Here is a 22,461-nt window from a genome sequence, read left to right as displayed (position 1 = left end):
AGATTTGCTTGAATAGAAATGTGAGACCTGTTTTTTTTTTTGCACTGTGTGACAGGTTAAGGTTTAATCACAGAATCAGACTTCTATCTGCACGGTAGCGTGTGTCTTAGGTTTTTCTGAATGACACTATCAGTACCTTCAATGTAAGATATCCTTTTTGGGATAGATTTCAAGTAGGCCTCAAATACCAGAAACTAGTTATTTTGAGAATGGCAAATTTGGGAATAGTTTTTCAACCCAGAAAAAAAAAATGTCCTTTTACGGTCGCTACAAATAACTTGACCAGCTAAAACAGTACAGATTTGCTTGAATAGAAATGTGAGACCTGTTTTTTTTTTGCACTGTGTGACAGGTTAAGGTTTAATCACAGAATCAGACTTCTATCTGCACGGTAGCGTGTGTCTTAGGTTTTTCTGAATGACACTATCAGTACCTTCAATGTAAGATATCCTTTTTGGGATAGATTTCAAGTAGGCCTCAAATACCAAAAACTAGTTATTTTGAGAATGGCAAATTTGGGAATAGTTTTTCAACCCAGAAAAAAAAATGCGCTTTTACGGTCGCTACAAATAACTTGACCAGCTAAAACAGTACAGATTTGCTTGAATAGAAATGTGAGACCTGTTTTTTTTTTGCACTGTGTGACAGGTTAAGGTTTAATCTCAGAATCAGACTTCTATCTGCACGGTAGCGTGTGTCTTAGGTTTTTCTGAATGACACTATCAGTACCTTCAATGTAAGATATCCTTTTTGGGATAGATTTCAAGTAGGCCTCAAATACCAGAAACTAGTTATTTTGAGAATGGCAAATTTGGGAATAGTTTTTCAACCCAGAAAAAAAAAATGCGCTTTTACGGTCGCTACAAATAACTTGACCAGCTAAAACAGTACAGATTTGCTTGAATAGAAATGTGAGACCTGTTTTTTTTTTGCACTGTGTGACAGGTTAAGGTTTAATCACAGAATCAGACTTCTATCTGCACGGTAGCGTGTGTCTTAGGTTTTTCTGAATGACACTATCAGTACCTTCAATGTAAGATATCCTTTTTGGGATAGATTTCAAGTAGGCCTCAAATACCAGAAACTAGTTATTTTGAGAATGGCAAATTTGGGAATAGTTTTTCAACCCAGAAAAAAAAATGTGCTTTTACGGTCGCTACAAATAACTTGACCAGCTAAAACAGTACAGATTTGCTTGAATAGAAATGTGAGACCTGTTTTTTTTTTGCACTGTGTGACAGGTTAAGGTTTAATCACAGAATCAGACTTCTATCTGCACGGTAGCGTGTGTCTTAGGTTTTTCTGAATGACACTATCAGTACCTTCAATGTAAGATATCCTTTTTGGGATAGATTTCAAGTAGGCCTCAAATACCAAAAACTAGTTATTTTGAGAATGGCAAATTTGGGAATAGTTTTTCAACCCAGAAAAAAAAATTTGCTTTTACGGTCGCTACAAATAACTTGACCAGCTAAAACAGTACAGATTTGCTTGAATAGAAATGTGAGACCTGTTTTTTTTTTGCACTGTGTGACAGGTTAAGGTTTAATCACAAAATCAGACTTCTATCTGCACGGCAGCGTGTGTCTTAGGTTTTTCTGAATGACACTATCAGTACCTTCAATGTAAGATATCCTTTTTGGGATAGATTTCAAGTAGGCCTCAAATACCAGAAACTAGTTATTTTGAGAATGGCAAATTTGGGAATAGTTTTTCAACCCAGAAAAAAAAAAGTGCTTTTACGGTCGCTACAAATAGCTTGACCAGCTAAAACAGTACAGATTTGCTTGAATAGAAATGTGAGACCTGTTTTTTTTTTGCACTGTGTGACAGGTTAAGGTTTAATCACAGAATCAGACTTCTATCTGCACGGTAGCATGTGTCTTAGGTTTTTCTGAATGACACTATCAGTACCTTCAATGTAAGATATCCTTTTTGGGATAGATTTCAAGTAGGCCTCAAATACCAGAAACTAGTTATTTGGAGAATGGCAAATTTGGGAATAGTTTTTCAACCCAGAAAAAAAAATGTGCTTTTACGGTCGCTACAAATAACTTGACCAGCTAAAACAGTACAGATTTGCTTGAATAGAAATGTGAGACCTGTTTTTTTTTTGCACTGTGTGACAGGTTAAGGTTTAATCACAGAATCAGACTTTTATCTGCACGGTAGCGTGTGTCTTAGGTTTTTCTGAATGACACTATCAGTACCTTCAATGTAAGATATCCTTTTTGGGATAGATTTCAAGTAGGCCTCAAATACCAGAAACTAGTTATTTTGAGAATGGCAAATTTGGGAATAGTTTTTCAACCCAGAAAAAAAAAAGGCCTTTTACGGTCGCTACAAATAACTTGACCAGCTAAAACAGTACAGATTTGCTTGAATAGAAATGTGAGACCTGTTTTTTTTTTGCACTGTGTGACAGGTTAAGGTTTAATCACAGAATCAGACTTCTATCTGCACGGTAGCATGTGTCTTAGGTTTTTCTGAATGACACTATCAGTACCTTCAATGTAAGATATCCTTTTTGGGATAGATTTCAAGTAGGCCTCAAATACCAGAAACTAGTTATTTTGAGAATGGCAAATTTGGGAATAGTTTTTCAACCCAGAAAAAAAAAAGGCCTTTTACGGTCGCTACAAATAACTTGACCAGCTAAAACAGTACAGATTTGCTTGAATAGAAATGTGAGACCTGTTTTTTTTTTGCACTGTGTGACAGGTTAAGGTTTAATCACAGAATCAGACTTCTATCTGCACGGTAGCATGTGTCTTAGGTTTTTCTGAATGACACTATCAGTACCTTCAATGTAAGATATCCTTTTTGGGATAGATTTCAAGTAGGCCTCAAATACCAGAAACTAGTTATTTGGAGAATGGCAAATTTGGGAATAGTTTTTCAACCCAGAAAAAAAAATGTGCTTTTACGGTCGCTACAAATAACTTGACCAGCTAAAACAGTACAGATTTGCTTGAATAGAAATGTGAGACCTGTTTTTTTTTTGCACTGTGTGACAGGTTAAGGTTTAATCACAGAATCAGACTTTTATCTGCACGGTAGCGTGTGTCTTAGGTTTTTCTGAATGACACTATCAGTACCTTCAATGTAAGATATCCTTTTTGGGATAGATTTCAAGTAGGCCTCAAATACCAGAAACTAGTTATTTTGAGAATGGCAAATTTGGGAATAGTTTTTCAACCCAGAAAAAAAAATGTGCTTTTACGGTCGCTACAAATAACTTGACCAGCTAAAACAGTACAGATTTGCTTGAATAGAAATGTGAGACCTGTTTTTTTTTTGCACTGTGTGACAGGTTAAGGTTTAATCACAGAATCAGACTTCTATCTGCACGGTAGCATGTGTCTTAGGTTTTTCTGAATGACACTATCAGTACCTTCAATGTAAGATATCCTTTTTGGGATAGATTTCAAGTAGGCCTCAAATACCAGAAACTAGTTATTTTGAGAATGGCAAATTTGGGAATAGTTTTTCAACCCAGAAAAAAAAAAGTGCTTTTACGGTCGCTACAAATAACTTGACCAGCTAAAACAGTACAGATTTGCTTGAATAGAAATGTGAGACCTGTTTTTTTTTTGCACTGTGTGACAGGTTAAGGTTTAATCACAGAATCAGACTTCTATCTGCACGGTAGCGTGTGTCTTAGGTTTTTCTGAATGACACTATCAGTACCTTCAATGTAAGATATCCTTTTTGGGATAGATTTCAAGTAGGCCTCAAATACCAAAAACTAGTTATTTTGAGAATGGCAAATTTGGGAATAGTTTTTCAACCCAGAAAAAAAAATGTGCTTTTACGGTCGCTACAAATAACTTGACCAGCTAAAACAGTACAGATTTGCTTGAATAGAAATGTGAGACCTGTTTTTTTTTTGCACTGTGTGACAGGTTAAGGTTTAATCACAGAATCAGACTTCTATCTGCACGGTAGCGTGTGTCTTAGGTTTTTCTGAATGACACTATCAGTACCTTCAATGTAAGATATCCTTTTTGGGATAGATTTCAAGTAGGCCTCAAATACCAGAAACTAGTTATTTTGAGAATGGCAAATTTGGGAATAGTTTTTCAACCCAGAAAAAAAAATGTGCTTTTACGGTCGCTACAAATAACTTGACCAGCTAAAACAGTACAGATTTGCTTGAATAGAAATGTGAGACCTGTTTTTTTTTTGCACTGTGTGACAGGTTAAGGTTTAATCACAGAATCAGACTTCTATCTGCACGGTAGCGTGTGTCTTAGGTTTTTCTGAATGACACTATCAGTACCTTCAATGTAAGATATCCTTTTTGGGATAGATTTCAAGTAGGCCTCAAATACCAGAAACTAGTTATTTTGAGAATGGCAAATTTGGGAATAGTTTTTCAACCCAGAAAAAAAAAATGTGCTTTTACGGTCGCTACAAATAACTTGACCAGCTAAAACAGTACAGATTTGCTTGAATAGAAATGTGAGACCTGTTTTTTTTTTGCACTGTGTGACAGGTTAAGGTTTAATCACAGAATCAGACTTCTATCTGCACGGTAGCGTGTGTCTTAGGTTTTTCTGAATGACACTATCAGTACCTTCAATGTAAGATATCCTTTTTGGGATAGATTTCAAGTAGGCCTCAAATACCAGAAACTAGTTATTTTGAGAATGGCAAATTTGGGAATAGTTTTTCAACCCAGAAAAAAAAAAATGTGCTTTTACGGTCGCTACAAATAACTTGACCAGCTAAAACAGTACAGATTTGCTTGAATAGAAATGTGAGACCTGTTTTTTTTTTGCACTGTGTGACAGGTTAAGGTTTAATCACAGAATCAGACTTCTATCTGCATGGTAGCGTGTGTCTTAGGTTTTTCTGAATGACACTATCAGTACCTTCAATGTAAGATATCCTTTTTGGGATAGATTTCAAGTAGGCCTCAAATACCAAAAACTAGTTATTTTGAGAATGGCAAATTTGGGAATAGTTTTTCAACCCAGAAAAAAAAATGTGCTTTTACGGTCGCTACAAATAACTTGACCAGCTAAAACAGTACAGATTTGCTTGAATAGAAATGTGAGACCTGGTTTTTTTTTGCACTGTGTGACAGGTTAAGGTTTAATCACAGAATCAGACTTCTATCTGCACGGTAGCGTGTGTCTTAGGTTTTTCTGAATGACACTATCAGTACCTTCAATGTAAGATATCCTTTTTGGGATAGATTTCAAGTAGGCCTCAAATACCAGAAACTAGTTATTTTGAGAATGGCAAATTTGGGAATAGTTTTTCAACCCAGAAAAAAAAAATGTGCTTTTACGGTCGCTACAAATAACTTGACCAGCTAAAACAGTACAGATTTGCTTGAATAGAAATGTGAGACCTGTTTTTTTTTTGCACTGTGTGACAGGTTAAGGTTTAATCACAGAATCAGACTTCTATCTGCACGGTAGCGTGTGTCTTAGGTTTTTCTGAATGACACTATCAGTACCTTCAATGTAAGATATCCTTTTTGGGATAGATTTCAAGTAGGCCTCAAATACCAGAAACTAGTTATTTTGAGAATGGCAAATTTGGGAATAGTTTTTCAACCCAGAAAAAAAAAATGTGCTTTTACGGTCGCTACAAATAACTTGACCAGCTAAAACAGTACAGATTTGCTTGAATAGAAATGTGAGACCTGTTTTTTTTTTGCACTGTGTGACAGGTTAAGGTTTAATCACAGAATCAGACTTCTATCTGCACGGTAGCGTGTGTCTTAGGTTTTTCTGAATGACACTATCAGTACCTTCAATGTAAGATATCCTTTTTGGGATAGATTTCAAGTAGGCCTCAAATACCAAAAACTAGTTATTTTGAGAATGGCAAATTTGGGAATAGTTTTTCAACCCAGAAAAAAAAATTTGCTTTTACGGTCGCTACAAATAACTTGACCAGCTAAAACAGTACAGATTTGCTTGAATAGAAATGTGAGACCTGTTTTTTTTTTGCACTGTGTGACAGGTTAAGGTTTAATCACAAAATCAGACTTCTATCTGCACGGCAGCGTGTGTCTTAGGTTTTTCTGAATGACACTATCAGTACCTTCAATGTAAGATATCCTTTTTGGGATAGATTTCAAGTAGGCCTCAAATACCAGAAACTAGTTATTTTGAGAATGGCAAATTTGGGAATAGTTTTTCAACCCAGAAAAAAAAAAGTGCTTTTACGGTCGCTACAAATAACTTGACCAGCTAAAACAGTACAGATTTGCTTGAATAGAAATGTGAGACCTGTTTTTTTTTTGCACTGTGTGACAGGTTAAGGTTTAATCACAGAATCAGACTTCTATCTGCACGGTAGCGTGTGTCTTAGGTTTTTCTGAATGACACTATCAGTACCTTCAATGTAAGATATCCTTTTTGGGATAGATTTCAAGTAGGCCTCAAATACCAGAAACTAGTTATTTTGAGAATGGCAAATTTGGGAATAGTTTTTCAACCCAGAAAAAAAAAAGTGCTTTTACGGTCGCTACAAATAACTTGACCAGCTAAAACAGTACAGATTTGCTTGAATAGAAATGTGAGACCTGTTTTTTTTTTGCACTGTGTGACAGGTTAAGGTTTAATCACAGAATCAGACTTCTATCTGCACGGTAGCGTGTGTCTTAGGTTTTTCTGAATGACACTATCAGTACCTTCAATGTAAGATATCCTTTTTGGGATAGATTTCAAGTAGGCCTCAAATACCAGAAACTAGTTCTTTTGAGAATGGCAAATTTGGGAATAGTTTTTCAACCCAGAAAAAAAAATGTGCTTTTACGGTCGCTACAAATAACTTGACCAGCTAAAACAGTACAGATTTGCTTGAATAGAAATGTGAGACCTGTTTTTTTTTTTGCACTGTGTGACAGGTTAAGGTTTAATCACAGAATCAGACTTCTATCTGCACGGTAGCGTGTGTCTTAGGTTTTTCTGAATGACACTATCAGTACCTTCAATGTAAGATATCCTTTTTGGGATAGATTTCAAGTAGGCCTCAAATACCAAAAACTAGTTATTTTGAGAATGGCAAATTTGGGAATAGTTTTTCAACCCAGAAAAAAAAATGTGCTTTTACGGTCGCTACAAATAACTTGACCAGCTAAAACAGTACAGATTTGCTTGAATAGAAATGTGAGACCTGTTTTTTTTTTTGCACTGTGTGACAGGTTAAGGTTTAATCACAGAATCAGACTTCTATCTGCACGGTAGCGTGTGTCTTAGGTTTTTCTGAATGACACTATCAGTACCTTCAATGTAAGATATCCTTTTTGGGATAGATTTCAAGTAGGCCTCAAATACCAGAAACTAGTTATTTTGAGAATGGCAAATTTGGGAATAGTTTTTCAACCCAGAAAAAAAAAATGTCCTTTTACGGTCGCTACAAATAACTTGACCAGCTAAAACAGTACAGATTTGCTTGAATAGAAATGTGAGACCTGTTTTTTTTTTGCACTGTGTGACAGGTTAAGGTTTAATCACAGAATCAGACTTCTATCTGCACGGTAGCGTGTGTCTTAGGTTTTTCTGAATGACACTATCAGTACCTTCAATGTAAGATATCCTTTTTGGGATAGATTTCAAGTAGGCCTCAAATACCAAAAACTAGTTATTTTGAGAATGGCAAATTTGGGAATAGTTTTTCAACCCAGAAAAAAAAATGTGCTTTTACGGTCGCTACAAATAACTTGACCAGCTAAAACAGTACAGATTTGCTTGAATAGAAATGTGAGACCTGTTTTTTTTTTGCACTGTGTGACAGGTTAAGGTTTAATCTCAGAATCAGACTTCTATCTGCACGGTAGCGTGTGTCTTAGGTTTTTCTGAATGACACTATCAGTACCTTCAATGTAAGATATCCTTTTTGGGATAGATTTCAAGTAGGCCTCAAATACCAGAAACTAGTTATTTTGAGAATGGCAAATTTGGGAATAGTTTTTCAACCCAGAAAAAAAAAATGTGCTTTTACGGTCGCTACAAATAACTTGACCAGCTAAAACAGTACAGATTTGCTTGAATAGAAATGTGAGACCTGTTTTTTTTTTGCACTGTGTGACAGGTTAAGGTTTAATCACAGAATTAGACTTCTATCTGCACGGTAGCGTGTGTCTTAGGTTTTTCTGAATGACACTATCAGTACCTTCAATGTAAGATATCCTTTTTGGGATAGATTTCAAGTAGGCCTCAAATACCAAAAACTAGTTATTTTGAGAATGGCAAATTTGGGAATAGTTTTTCAACCCAGAAAAAAAAATGTGCTTTTACGGTCGCTACAAATAACTTGACCAGCTAAAACAGTACAGATTTGCTTGAATAGAAATGTGAGACCTGGTTTTTTTTTGCACTGTGTGACAGGTTAAGGTTTAATCACAGAATCAGACTTCTATCTGCACGGTAGCGTGTGTCTTAGGTTTTTCTGAATGACACTATCAGTACCTTCAATGTAAGATATCCTTTTTGGGATAGATTTCAAGTAGGCCTCAAATACCAGAAACTAGTTATTTTGAGAATGGCAAATTTGGGAATAGTTTTTCAACCCAGAAAAAAAAAATGTGCTTTTACGGTCGCTACAAATAACTTGACCAGCTAAAACAGTACAGATTTGCTTGAATAGAAATGTGAGACCTGTTTTTTTTTTGCACTGTGTGACAGGTTAAGGTTTAATCACAGAATCAGACTTCTATCTGCACGGTAGCGTGTGTCTTAGGTTTTTCTGAATGACACTATCAGTACCTTCAATGTAAGATATCCTTTTTGGGATAGATTTCAAGTAGGCCTCAAATACCAGAAACTAGTTATTTTGAGAATGGCAAATTTGGGAATAGTTTTTCAACCCAGAAAAAAAAAATGTGCTTTTACGGTCGCTACAAATAACTTGACCAGCTAAAACAGTACAGATTTGCTTGAATAGAAATGTGAGACCTGTTTTTTTTTTGCACTGTGTGACAGGTTAAGGTTTAATCTCAGAATCAGACTTCTATCTGCACGGTAGCGTGTGTCTTAGGTTTTTCTGAATGACACTATCAGTACCTTCAATGTAAGATATCCTTTTTGGGATAGATTTCAAGTAGGCCTCAAATACCAAAAACTAGTTATTTTGAGAATGGCAAATTTGGGAATAGTTTTTCAACCCAGAAAAAAAAATTTGCTTTTACGGTCGCTACAAATAACTTGACCAGCTAAAACAGTACAGATTTGCTTGAATAGAAATGTGAGACCTGTTTTTTTTTTGCACTGTGTGACAGGTTAAGGTTTAATCACAAAATCAGACTTCTATCTGCACGGCAGCGTGTGTCTTAGGTTTTTCTGAATGACACTATCAGTACCTTCAATGTAAGATATCCTTTTTGGGATAGATTTCAAGTAGGCCTCAAATACCAGAAACTAGTTATTTTGAGAATGGCAAATTTGGGAATAGTTTTTCAACCCAGAAAAAAAAATGTGCTTTTACGGTCGCTACAAATAACTTGACCAGCTAAAACAGTACAGATTTGCTTGAATAGAAATGTGAGACCTGTTTTTTTTTTGCACTGTGTGACAGGTTAAGGTTTAATCACAGAATCAGACTTCTATCTGCACGGTAGCGTGTGTCTTAGGTTTTTCTGAATGACACTATCAGTACCTTCAATGTAAGATATCCTTTTTGGGATAGATTTCAAGTAGGCCTCAAATACCAGAAACTAGTTATTTTGAGAATGGCAAATTTGGGAATAGTTTTTCAACCCAGAAAAAAAAATGTGCTTTTACGGTCGCTACAAATAACTTGACCAGCTAAAACAGTACAGATTTGCTTGAATAGAAATGTGAGACCTGTTTTTTTTTTTGCACTGTGTGACAGGTTAAGGTTTAATCACAGAATCAGACTTCTATCTGCACGGTAGCGTGTGTCTTAGGTTTTTCTGAATGACACTATCAGTACCTTCAATGTAAGATATCCTTTTTGGGATAGATTTCAAGTAGGCCTCAAATACCAGAAACTAGTTATTTTGAGAGTGGCAAATTTGGGAATAGTTTTTCAACCCAGAAAAAAAAAAGTGCTTTTACGGTCGCTACAAATAACTTGACCAGCTAAAACAGTACAGATTTGCTTGAATAGAAATGTGAGACCTGGTTTTTTTTTGCACTGTGTGACAGGTTAAGGTTTAATCACAGAATCAGACTTCTATCTGCACGGTAGCGTGTGTCTTAGGTTTTTCTGAATGACACTATCAGTACCTTCAATGTAAGATATCCTTTTTGGGATAGATTTCAAGTAGGCCTCAAATACCAGAAACTAGTTATTTTGAGAATGGCAAATTTGGGAATAGTTTTTCAACCCAGAAAAAAAAATGTGCTTTTACGGTCGCTACAAATAACTTGACCAGCTAAAACAGTACAGATTTGCTTGAATAGAAATGTGAGACCTGTTTTTTTTTTTGCATTGTGTGACAGGTTAAGGTTTAATCACAGAATCAGACTTCTATCTGCACGGTAGCGTGTGTCTTAGGTTTTTCTGAATGACACTATCAGTACCTTCAATGTAAGATATCCTTTTTGGGATAGATTTCAAGTAGGCCTCAAATACCAGAAACTAGTTATTTGGAGAATGACAAATTTAGGAATAGTTTTTCAACCCAGAAAAAAAAATGTGCTTTTACGGTCGCTACAAATAACTTGACCAGCTAAAACAGTACAGATTTGCTTGAATAGAAATGTGAGACCTGTTTTTTTTTTGCACTGTGTGACAGGTTAAGGTTTAATCACAGAATCAGACTTCTATCTGCACGGTAGCGTGTGTCTTAGGTTTTTCTGAATGACACTATCAGTACCTTCAATGTAAGATATCCTTTTTGGGATAGATTTCAAGTAGGCCTCAAATACCAGAAACTAGTTATTTTGAGAATGGCAAATTTGGGAATAGTTTTTCAACCCAGAAAAAAAAATGTGCTTTTACGGTCGCTACAAATAACTTGACCAGCTAAAACAGTACAGATTTGCTTGAATAGAAATGTGAGACCTGTTTTTTTTTTGCACTGTGTGACAGGTTAAGGTTTAATCACAGAATCAGACTTCTATCTGCACGGTAGCGTGTGTCTTAGGTTTTTCTGAATGACACTATCAGTACCTTCAATGTAAGATATCCTTTTTGGGATAGATTTCAAGTAGGCCTCAAATACCAGAAACTAGTTATTTTGAGAATGGCAAATTTGGGAATAGTTTTTCAACCCAGAAAAAAAAATGCGCTTTTACGGTCGCTACAAATAACTTGACCAGCTAAAACAGTACAGATTTGCTTGAATAGAAATGTGAGACCTGTTTTTTTTTTGCACTGTGTGACAGGTTAAGGTTTAATCTCAGAATCAGACTTCTATCTGCACGGTAGCGTGTGTCTTAGGTTTTTCTGAATGACACTATCAGTACCTTCAATGTAAGATATCCTTTTTGGGATAGATTTCAAGTAGGCCTCAAATACCAGAAACTAGTTATTTTGAGAGTGGCAAATTTGGGAATAGTTTTTCAACCCAGAAAAAAAAAAGTGCTTTTACGGTCGCTACAAATAACTTGACCAGCTAAAACAGTACAGATTTGCTTGAATAGAAATGTGAGACCTGGTTTTTTTTTGCACTGTGTGACAGGTTAAGGTTTAATCACAGAATCAGACTTCTATCTGCACGGTAGCGTGTGTCTTAGGTTTTTCTGAATGACACTATCAGTACCTTCAATGTAAGATATCCTTTTTGGGATAGATTTCAAGTAGGCCTCAAATACCAGAAACTAGTTATTTTGAGAATGGCAAATTTGGGAATAGTTTTTCAACCCAGAAAAAAAAATGTGCTTTTACGGTCGCTACAAATAACTTGACCAGCTAAAACAGTACAGATTTGCTTGAATAGAAATGTGAGACCTGTTTTTTTTTTTGCACTGTGTGACAGGTTAAGGTTTAATCACAGAATCAGACTTCTATCTGCACGGTAGCGTGTGTCTTAGGTTTTTCTGAATGACACTATCAGTACCTTCAATGTAAGATATCCTTTTTGGGATAGATTTCAAGTAGGCCTCAAATACCAGAAACTAGTTATTTGGAGAATGACAAATTTAGGAATAGTTTTTCAACCCAGAAAAAAAAATGTGCTTTTACGGTCGCTACAAATAACTTGACCAGCTAAAACAGTACAGATTTGCTTGAATAGAAATGTGAGACCTGTTTTTTTTTTGCACTGTGTGACAGGTTAAGGTTTAATCACAGAATCAGACTTCTATCTGCACGGTAGCGTGTGTCTTAGGTTTTTCTGAATGACACTATCAGTACCTTCAATGTAAGATATCCTTTTTGGGATAGATTTCAAGTAGGCCTCAAATACCAGAAACTAGTTATTTTGAGAATGGCAAATTTGGGAATAGTTTTTCAACCCAGAAAAAAAAATTTGCTTTTACGGTCACTACAAATAACTTGACCAGCTAAAACAGTACAGAGTTGCTTGAATAGAAATGTGAGACCTGTTTTTTTTTGCACTGTGTGACAGGTATAGGTTTAATCACAGAATCAGACTTCTATCTGCACGGTAGCGTGTGTCTTAGGTTTTTCTGAATGACACTATCAGCACCTTCAATGTAAGATATCCTTTTTGGGATAGATTTCAAGTAGGCCTCATATACCAGAAACTAGTTATTTTGAGAATGGCAAATTTGGGAATAGTTTTTCAACCCAGAACAAAAAGTGTGCTTTTACGGTCACTACAAATAACTTGACCAGCTAAAACAGTACAGATTTGGTTGAATAGAAATGTCAGGTCTATTTTTTAGGCGCTGGGTGACAGGCTCAACTTGCCCCGGATGTAGTATATGGCCAAAAAATAACCACACTGTTGATGGTTAAATACACTTGGGTGACACAGGCTCAGCCTGCACCAGATGTAGTATATGGCCAAAAAATAATCAGACTGTTGATGGTTAAATGCACTTCGGTGACACAGGCTCAGCCTGCAGCTGATGTAGTATATGGCCAAAAAATAACCAGACTGTTGATGGTTAAATGCACTTCGGTGACACAGGCTCAGCCTGCAGCTGATGTAGGATATAGCACAAAATAACCACACTATTGATGGTTAAATACACTTGGTGATAGCTTGTGCTGGCGCACCACAAGTCACAAAATGGCCGCCGATCACCCCAGAAAAAAAGTGATCTAAAAACGCTCTGGGCAGCCTCAAAAAAGTGAGCAAGTCAATATTAGCACTTCAATGATCCACAGCTGCAGATCGATCACAGAATGAAGTCTTTTGGAGGAGTTAATCACTGCCTAATCTCGCCCTAACGTCGCAGCTGCAACCTCTCCCTATGCTTCAATCAGCAGAGTGACGTGCAGCGCAACGTGACCCAAGCTTATATAGAGGCTGGGTCACTTGCTGCACTGGCCAATCACAGCCATGCCAATAGTAGGCAAGGCTGTGATGGCCTCTTGGGGCAAGTAGTATGATGCTTGTTGATTGGCTGCTTTGCAGCCTTTCAAAAAGCGCCAAGAAAGCGCCGAACACCGAACCCGAACACAGACTTTTACGAAAATGTTCGGGTTCGGGTCCGTGTCACGGACACCCCAAAATTTGGTACGAACCCGAACTATACAGTTCGGGTTCGCTCATCCCTATTTATTAACAATCAACCGAAGTGAAATGTAAAACTAGAAAAGAGGCGAGAGGTGACTGAATAGATGTATAGAATATTTGGGGAAATTTCTCATTCAATTTACACCACGTTCTGAGGCAATCGTTATTAAGTCTAACACTGGTTTTGATAAGAAAGAAGAAAGTTCCAAAAAACACTGCCTGGTCCTATATCACGGACTCATTGACAAAAAAAACAAAACAAAAAAACACCAGATAGAAAAGTAGGATTGACACAAAACTCAGCATGCAGTTATGTCTCAGGCAGATATGTAAATGATTATACGTGTGGTCTGATTAGATGATGGCTCTTGTCACAAGAGGGCATAAAAGTACTTCCCCTGATATCTTCTGGCTAGCAGTTCTTGATATTATATATAGAGTATATGGTATATGGCTCCCAGCTGTATGTCTCTTGGGAATCCTTCAGGTGATACTATTTCAGGGGAGATTTGTATCAGTATAAAATCAGGCAGAAAACGAATAGTGAAATATCGTATTTAACCAGTAGTGCCTACTTGGGAAGAATTTGTGGCTTGTATGAATGCTGGGATTATTTTGGAAAACGGGGTCTATAAAAACTGTAGAATGAAGGTGAAATGTTAGTCTATCTAGGGACCACGGATAGATAACCCTGCATTCACATCAGTTTACAGTCGTCGTACACATTTAACTGTTGATACCAGGGCCTAGGAATACACTGCCTTGTGATAGCTGAACGTATCTAGTTATTATTCGGGACGCTTCCAGAATAATAATTATCAAAGTGAAAGGGGAGGAGGGGGGTCTGCCTTTTCAGAAATATTGCCTTTCCAATCTTGCCAACTACTATGTCTTATCTATGTCTTTCTGTCCTCAATTTTCTGTCAATACTTTGCATTATTGTATGCAGCTTTTGTCCCAGAGAGGGGAGTGGGTGGGAACACAGGAAAGTGGGGTGTTTTTATTAAATTTATGATTGTTTGTTTACATTATTTAAAAAAGTACTTCCCACTGCCCTAAAAAAAGGCTCTCAGAGGCTACATTTAGGTAGTGTACCTCTTGGTGAGAGATCACCAACTGCTATACATGCATCTACGATGCACTCAATGACATTTTGCCCGGTTGAAAGACTTTGAGAGAGGATGCATCATTTGACTTAGAGAGAAACAGGATGGTTGTTCCGACAAACTGCACACCATTTAGACCGTTCTGACCTAGTTGCTAAAAGGTATTGGGAGCAGTAGTGACACATGGTGAACAGGCTCAGGACAGCCGAGCAGGGCCGTCTTTAACGCGGGGCAAAAAGGGAAGCTGACATGGGCCCAGTTGCTCCTGGGGGGCAAAGGCAGCTGCCTCTTGAGCCCCGCTGGCCACTGCCCACAAATTTAATGACATCGAGTGATGTGCCTAGGAGGGGGGGGGGGGGGGGGGGGGGGGGGCGGTCCACCCCGGGTGTCAGGCTGTGAGCTACACAGGGGGGGTGCTGCTATGCCTGCCTGCGTGCGGGCACTCCAGGCAGTGAACTGTGAGAGCTGTGGTTCTCTTAGGAGAAAGGACCTTAGATGACATCATCACCATGTGACCAGTGACCTAGCAATATTACTGGTCACATGGCTATGAGGTAATCAAAGATCCTTTCTTTCTACCAGGAGAGTTGCTGCAGGAGAAGTTTGCCATAATCGTGGAGCTTTTTTTGTGAAGATTACATCAGGAAAAGGTGACAGGGGCTGTTATGCTAATATGCTGTAAGCTATTGTATAGTGGGGTACTGTATAGTGTAGGGTGCTATACTGTTCTACTGTGTACTGTGGGGTGCTGTATATGGTGGGGTGCTGTATATTGTGGGGTGCTCTACTGCTCTACTGTATAGTGTGAGGTGCTGTATAGTGTGGGGTGCTATACTGCTCTACTGTATACTCTGGGGTGCTGTATATTTTGGAGTGCTCTACTGTATACTGTGGGTGCTGTATAGTGTGGGGGGCTGTATACTGTATAGTGTGGGGTGCTGTTTAGTGTGGGGTTCTATACTGCTCTACTGTATACTATGGGGTGCTGTATACTGTGGAGTGTTGTATATTGTGGGGTGCTATACTGCTCTACTGTACACTGTGGGGTGCTGTATAGTGTGGGGTGCTGTATAGTGTGGGGTGCTGTTTAGTGTGGGGTGCTGTTTAGTGTGGGGTGCTGTATAGTGTGGGATGCTATACTATACTGTATACTATGGGGTGCTGTATACTGTGGGGTGCTATACTGCTCTACTGTATAGTGTGGGGTGCTGTATAGTGTGGAATGCTGTATACTGTGGGGTGCTATACTGATCTACTGTATACTGTGGGGCGCTGTATAGTGTGGGGTGCTGTATACTGTATAGTGTGGGGTGCTGTATACTGTGTGGTGCTGTATACTGTAGTGTGCTGTATAGTGTGGGGTGCTGTATACTGTGAGGTGCTATACTGTATGCTATAGGATGCTATACTGCATACTGTGAGGTGTTATACTATATATTGCATACTGTGGGGTACTATTTACTGTGGGGCGTTGTATACTGTGGGTGCTATACTATGTATTGCATACTGTGGGGTACTGTATACTATAGGGTGCTTTACTGCATATTGTGGGTTGCTGTATACTATAGGGTACTATACTGCACACTGTGGGGTGCTGTATACTATAGGATTCTATACTGTATACTGTGGGTTGCTTTATTCTATAGGGTGCTATACTGCACACTGTGGGGTGCTGTATACTATAGGGTACTATACTGCATACTGTGGGGTGGTGTATACTATAGGGGGCTATACTGCATACTGTTGGTTGCTGTATACCAAAGGGTGCTATACTGCATACTGTGGGGTGCTAGGGTGCACTGTAATGCTAGGTTGAGTCGAGCCCCGGTCTCCTTCCTGAACTGCAGAACGGTGCCCTCTTCCAGCCCTGAGCACTGATCCTGAGCCGCTGGAGTCTTCAGAACTGTAGGTATTTACAGTCATTCACTGTACTCTACCAGATGTGTGGATTTTTTTTGTGTGTGTTGTGGTGAAGGGTGTGACTGCATGCAAGGTTGTGGGAAGGTGGGATCCAGGGGGCCCAAATAAATTCTCGCCCAGGGTTCAATCAATATTAAAGGGGTTCTCCGGGCTAACCCTAAATTTGGGGTATAATTCTAACCTGTGGAGGGAAGAATGTAGGTCTGGTACCTTCCACAGTGCACCCCTTTCCAAGATTCGCCAACCCAGTCACGTGACTGCACCTGTCAGGCTTTCTGGTCTTCCGTTAAGTCTCCGTCTTCTTCTTCTTCTCTTCCTTTCTTGAGCAGGAGACAAATCGTCATGAATGACATCACTGCCTCCTGCAAAAGAAAGTTCCAACCGGCCATCTTCACTCACCGCACATGCACACTAGCATTCAGGCTTTTATGTGAAGCTTGTACTGACTCCTGCACAGCGCGATGTAAGAGCTGGGCAGGAATGACAGCATAGTGATCAGCCACAGTGGCTGATTGCTATGCTGTGGATCTCACTGGGGGAACTGACTGGAACTGTGGATGGCACATTTGGGCAATGAGGATGGCACATGGGGGCACTGAATTTCACTGGGACACTGTGGATGGAACATTGGGCACTGCAGATGGCACATGGGGCACTTTGGATGGCAATTGGGGCAATGGGAGCACTATTGATGGCACATGGGGTCACTGGATGTCACTGGGGCACTGTGGATGGCACGTGGGGCACACTGGATGGCACGTGCGGCACACTGGATGGCACGTGGGGCACACTGGAAGCCACGTGGGGCACACTGGACGGCACGTGGGGCACACTGGATGGCACCTGGGGCACTGTGGATGGCACATGGGGGCACTGTGGATGGCACATGGGGGCACTGTGGATAGCACATGGGGGCACTGTGGATGGCACATGGGGGCACTGTGGATGGCACATGGGGGCACTGGGTGGCACATGGGAAACTGTGGATGGCACATGGGGCACACTGGATGGCACGTGGGGCACGATGGATGGCACGTGGGGCACACTGGATGGCACGTGGGGAACTGTGGATGGCACATGGGGCACTGTGGATGGCACATGGGGGCACTGGATGGCACATGGGGGCACTGGATGGCACATGGGGCACACTGGATGGCACAGGGGGCACACTGGATGGCACATGTGGCACATGGGGCATGCTGGATGGCACATGGGGAACTGTGGATGGCACATGGTGCGGTGTGGCTGGCACATGGGGGCACTGGATGGCATATGGGGAACTGTGGATGGCACAGGGGGCACTGGATGTCACTCGGGGCATTGTGGATGGCATATGGGGCACGGTGGATTTCACTGTTATGGAGCACTCTAGATGTCACTGTTATAGGTCACTCTAGATGTCATTGTTATGGGGGCGCTGTGGAGGTCCCTGTTATGGAAGCGCTGTAGAGGTCACTGTTATGGGGGCGCTGTGAATGTCACTGGTATGGGGGCACTGTGGATGTCACTGGTATGGGGGCACTGTGGATGTCACTGGTATAGGGGCACTGTGGATGTCACTGTTGTGGGGGCACTGTGGATGTCACTGCTGTGGGGGCGCTGTGGATGTCACTGTTGTGGGGGCGCTGTGGATGTCACTGTTGTGGGGGCGCTGTGGATGTCACTGTTATGGGGGCGCTGTGGATGTCACTGTTATGGGGGCGCTGTGGATGTCACTGTTATGGGGGCGCTGTGTATGTCACTGTTATGGGGGCGCTGTGGATGTCACTGTTATGAATGCACTGTGTCCAGCCTGTGACTCATCACTGTGCAGTGCAGCCAGGCTTGTGTGTCAATAAAGTTATGTATTCAACAAAACAAGAAGGGGAGAAAGTAAACAGATCTGCCAGGATAATGTGATGTCTTCCAGGGGGAAAAGAAAGCTCAACCAATATCCCCATAAGAAATGAGGAAAACACTCATATAAAATATATGTAGTTTTATTAAGACATAAAGTAAACATACAATGACATAAGGGACGCCCCGTGTATCGGAGCCATAGAACCCCCACCCTCACATATACCGTACTGACAGGGGAACGTGCCAGAAACACAAGGTGCTAAACCACACTGTAGTGGGTGAGATGTGAAATCACCCAAAATCACATGTAGATAAATGCATACCTCAGATATACAGGGAATAACCTGATCACACATACCATGGTTGCCCACCACAGTGAGTGGCAGCCGTGGCCTGCCTATGTAGTAGAGCAGAACACCAGGTCACAGTGGATGATGAAATCATAACAGAGCAACAATGGCATGTGCAAGAAGTAACAACCAAATAAAAGCACTGAGCATGAACTATGGAATGCATAAGTTACCCATAATGTGTGGAAGCACCAGGTGTCTGACCAGAGCTGCACCTCGACGCGCGTTTCACCAGGAAAGGGCTTCGTCAGAAGGTAAGGAATAAACACAGGTGTCCATCTTAAATAGTGAGGTCCACATCCGGCATTATCGTTGCGCATGCGCCCAGTGAATGAGGATATGACATCATAGGAGCGCGCTACCGGTCGCCTAGAAACCATGCGCATTACGCCCAATGCGCCGCGCTACCTAGCCAGGAGGAGGGAGTCACTCTAAAACATGGCGCAGCCACACCCCCTCCAGCCCGATCGGACGGCCACGGAGTGCGCGTCACCCAGCTCCCATGGAGACCAGCTACACGAGCGCCCCCATGATGACGCACCACAGCGCACCAGTGCGATGCGCAAATGCCTGGTGGAGACAATACATGGAGAACACAAATAGGGCAAATATCATAATATTGTCTGGGCAATGGAACAAATACAAATAAATAATACTATTCTGTATTGACATACCACAAGTACAATTATCAGATCCAATACAATACATATTGAAACAACCTACAGAATAAAATAGTTACCAAAAAATCATACAAGCGATATTGACAAAAAAGAGAGAATCTTTCTCAATACACTTCACATGATGCATTACTAAAAATAATGATATTACCCAGTGATTAAAAGTGCTGAATAGATAAAAAAACATATTAAATACACCTGTGACAGTAAATCAACATATCATGATAAAATAATAATAAAAATATTTGTAGTGAATAATACAAAATTCATATAATAAAGTGCTACGATACTGACACGTATTACACATGTCAATCAGCTAACACAGTGGTAGAATCATATTGATAATATACAAGATATTGTGCTAGAAAAATATGAAAATATGTGAAAAAGTGCAATGTGCAATTATACAGTGAAGCAACCACTCTTGGTGGTTATACATACAACATATATAGAACCTACCAATATAAAGTGCTAAGTGCATAATCAATTACGAATGTAATCATAACAAGTGCATCATAAGGTCAGCAGAATATTGTATAGAGCGATAGACACCACACATACTGTATATGTTAGCAGTTTTTCTTCCCTAGGCCTGGTTCTCCTATGTCTCCAGTTGAATCACACAATATCGCAGCATAGTTAGATGTACTATAAAAAGACAGATAACAAACAATAAATATACTACATAAGGACAACTAATAGATAAAAAACACGATTTACAAAAAAGACTTGAAGCTAACTGTCTCATTTAAACCTCTTGGGATCTCACTTTTGAGTAATACTATCCATTTTGTTTCTAGCTGCAGGAGGCGCTTCTTAATATCACCTCCTCTACGGCCCATTTGGACCCTATCTATGCCTCTAATTTGTAGATATCGAGTATCACAATTGTGTTTGTCCCTAAAATGTAGGGCTATAGGTTGTAGTTTGGTCAACTCCTCAATCTCCGTGGTGCTTGCTTGGCGGATCTTGCTAGCATGCTCAACGGTCCTTACACGTAACTCCCTGGTGGTCATCCCAACATACAGGAGATTACAGGGGCATGTGATCAAATATATCACAGATGTAGTTCTACACGTGATATAATGTACAATTTGATAGTCACGTAGATCCTCAGAGTCCATAAATGCGGAGGTCCTGACCATGTATCTGCACGCCTGGCAGTTATTACATGGAAAGGAGCCCCATTTAGGACCCTTACTCCCAAAGATATAGGATGGAGATGGGGATACATAATGGCTATTGGTAAGCATATCACCCAAGTTCTTTGAGTGTCGCCATGTAATCTGCAGATAGTCCAGAAGTGCTGCCCACAGCTCATTATCTGAGAGCAGTATGGGCCAGTAATTGGTGAGTATTTCACGTATTTTGTGCCATTGTGTATTAAAAGGCGTGATGAACCGACCTTTTTTTTATTATTGCTTACCAGAAGGGAATCCCTATTTGTAGACTTGGCACGTGCATAGCCCCTCCTTATATCCCGTTGGTTGTATACTCTGTTTTGAAATCTCCTGGACTGGGCCTCGAAATGCTGGTCGCTTGAGCAGACATGACGAAGGAGCAGAAATTGTCCCACCGGGATCGCCCTAACCGTCTGTGGGTAATAAGAAGATTTGGCATAAAGAAGGGTATTAGTGGAGGTCGGCTTCCTGTAGAGATCCGTGGAGATCCGCCCGTCCCCTTCCTTACTGATCAAAATGTCAAGGAACTCAATCCTAGCCTGGCTGTAAAGTAAGGCCGGACGGAGCGGTACGCTTCTGGGGAGGCCGGCATGAGGGGTTTGGGTAGCGAGGGCTAGGGTAGGTCAGGGGTTAACTGTGAGGCGTGCAGGGGGGGGGGAGCCAGGAAGGGGCGGGGAGCGGCAGGCTTAAGTAGTGGTGAGGCGGGTTAGCGCCCGCCATTTTGAGGAGTTGAGAGCCGTCATCTGCAGCATCGCATACTGCCATGGCAGAAACAGTGGAAGCGATGCTGCGGCGTTTAAGAGAGGCGGCGGACACCAGGGGCCCCGACTGGCTGGCGCAGCAGGTGACTGCCTTGTTAGGGGGGGGGCGGAGGGGGGTACATCTAGACCCAATCCGATTGCTACACGGCCGCGGCGGGTACGGCCGCCGGCGCGCCTTAGCCCCGATTTACCCCCCCGGGTCTGGCGCCGTGTCAGGAGCCCCACAAGGGACCCTCCACGCCGGGGGCCTTCCAGCGCTCCTGCGGCCTCCCGGCGTGGGAGGAATCCATATGTCCGGCGGGACCCTGTGGAGGCTGTGGGGCCTTCCCCTCAGCCCATTGCTGCAGCGTCAGGGGAGTCAGGACCAGGTTCTGCAGGATCCCCTCCTGTCCCCAGGAGGCGGAGACCTGCTCAGCGTGGGAACGGTGGCGGCAGCAGAGGCGGCAGCGGGGCTGCGCGGTCGGCCAGGGCGGCCCGGCGCAGGCCCTTACAGGATGAGCCCGTTTCATTGGCGTACGAGGCTGCACCTGGCGGTGCCAGGGATGGGCGCAGGCCTTGCCAGGATTTACTTCTTTCAGAGGAGGAGGACGAGGTTGCTCTGGATGGGCCCCCTCCCCAGAGCAGGCCTCTTGGGCGGGAAGACCGGCGCGAGGCTGCGTATGTAGAGGACAGGGATGTGCGCAGGCCTTTTTCTGAGGGCGGACAGCTTGCTGCTGGTCCTGACAGCGTGGAGGACAGAGGGCTTCCCAGAGTCATCCCTAACGCGCCCAGCAGTGATCTGGCTGGGGTGCTGCCGGCGAACAGTGCCAGTGACCATCCAAGACCGTCGCGGATCCAGGAGTCGTCCGTCAGGAATCCGGATCTTCGGCTGCCGGGTTCACAGCACCCGGGCAGCTAGGTGAGACATCATTGGGAACATTGATATCTTTATTTAATGGGGCGCCCAATTCGGGTGGGAGCAATAGTGCTATTATCGGTGGTTTGGGGCGCTTGCTGTGTGGTTTAGCTGGGGTTAGTCAGGATAGGGGGGGAATTGGGGCCACCC

The sequence above is a fragment of the Bufo bufo genome, chromosome 2, assembly GCF_905171765.1.
Source record: "Bufo bufo chromosome 2, aBufBuf1.1, whole genome shotgun sequence".
Lineage (NCBI taxonomy): Eukaryota > Metazoa > Chordata > Amphibia > Anura > Bufonidae > Bufo > Bufo bufo.
The sequence above is the reverse complement of the archived record's forward strand: the minus strand, read 5'-3'. Positions refer to the sequence as shown.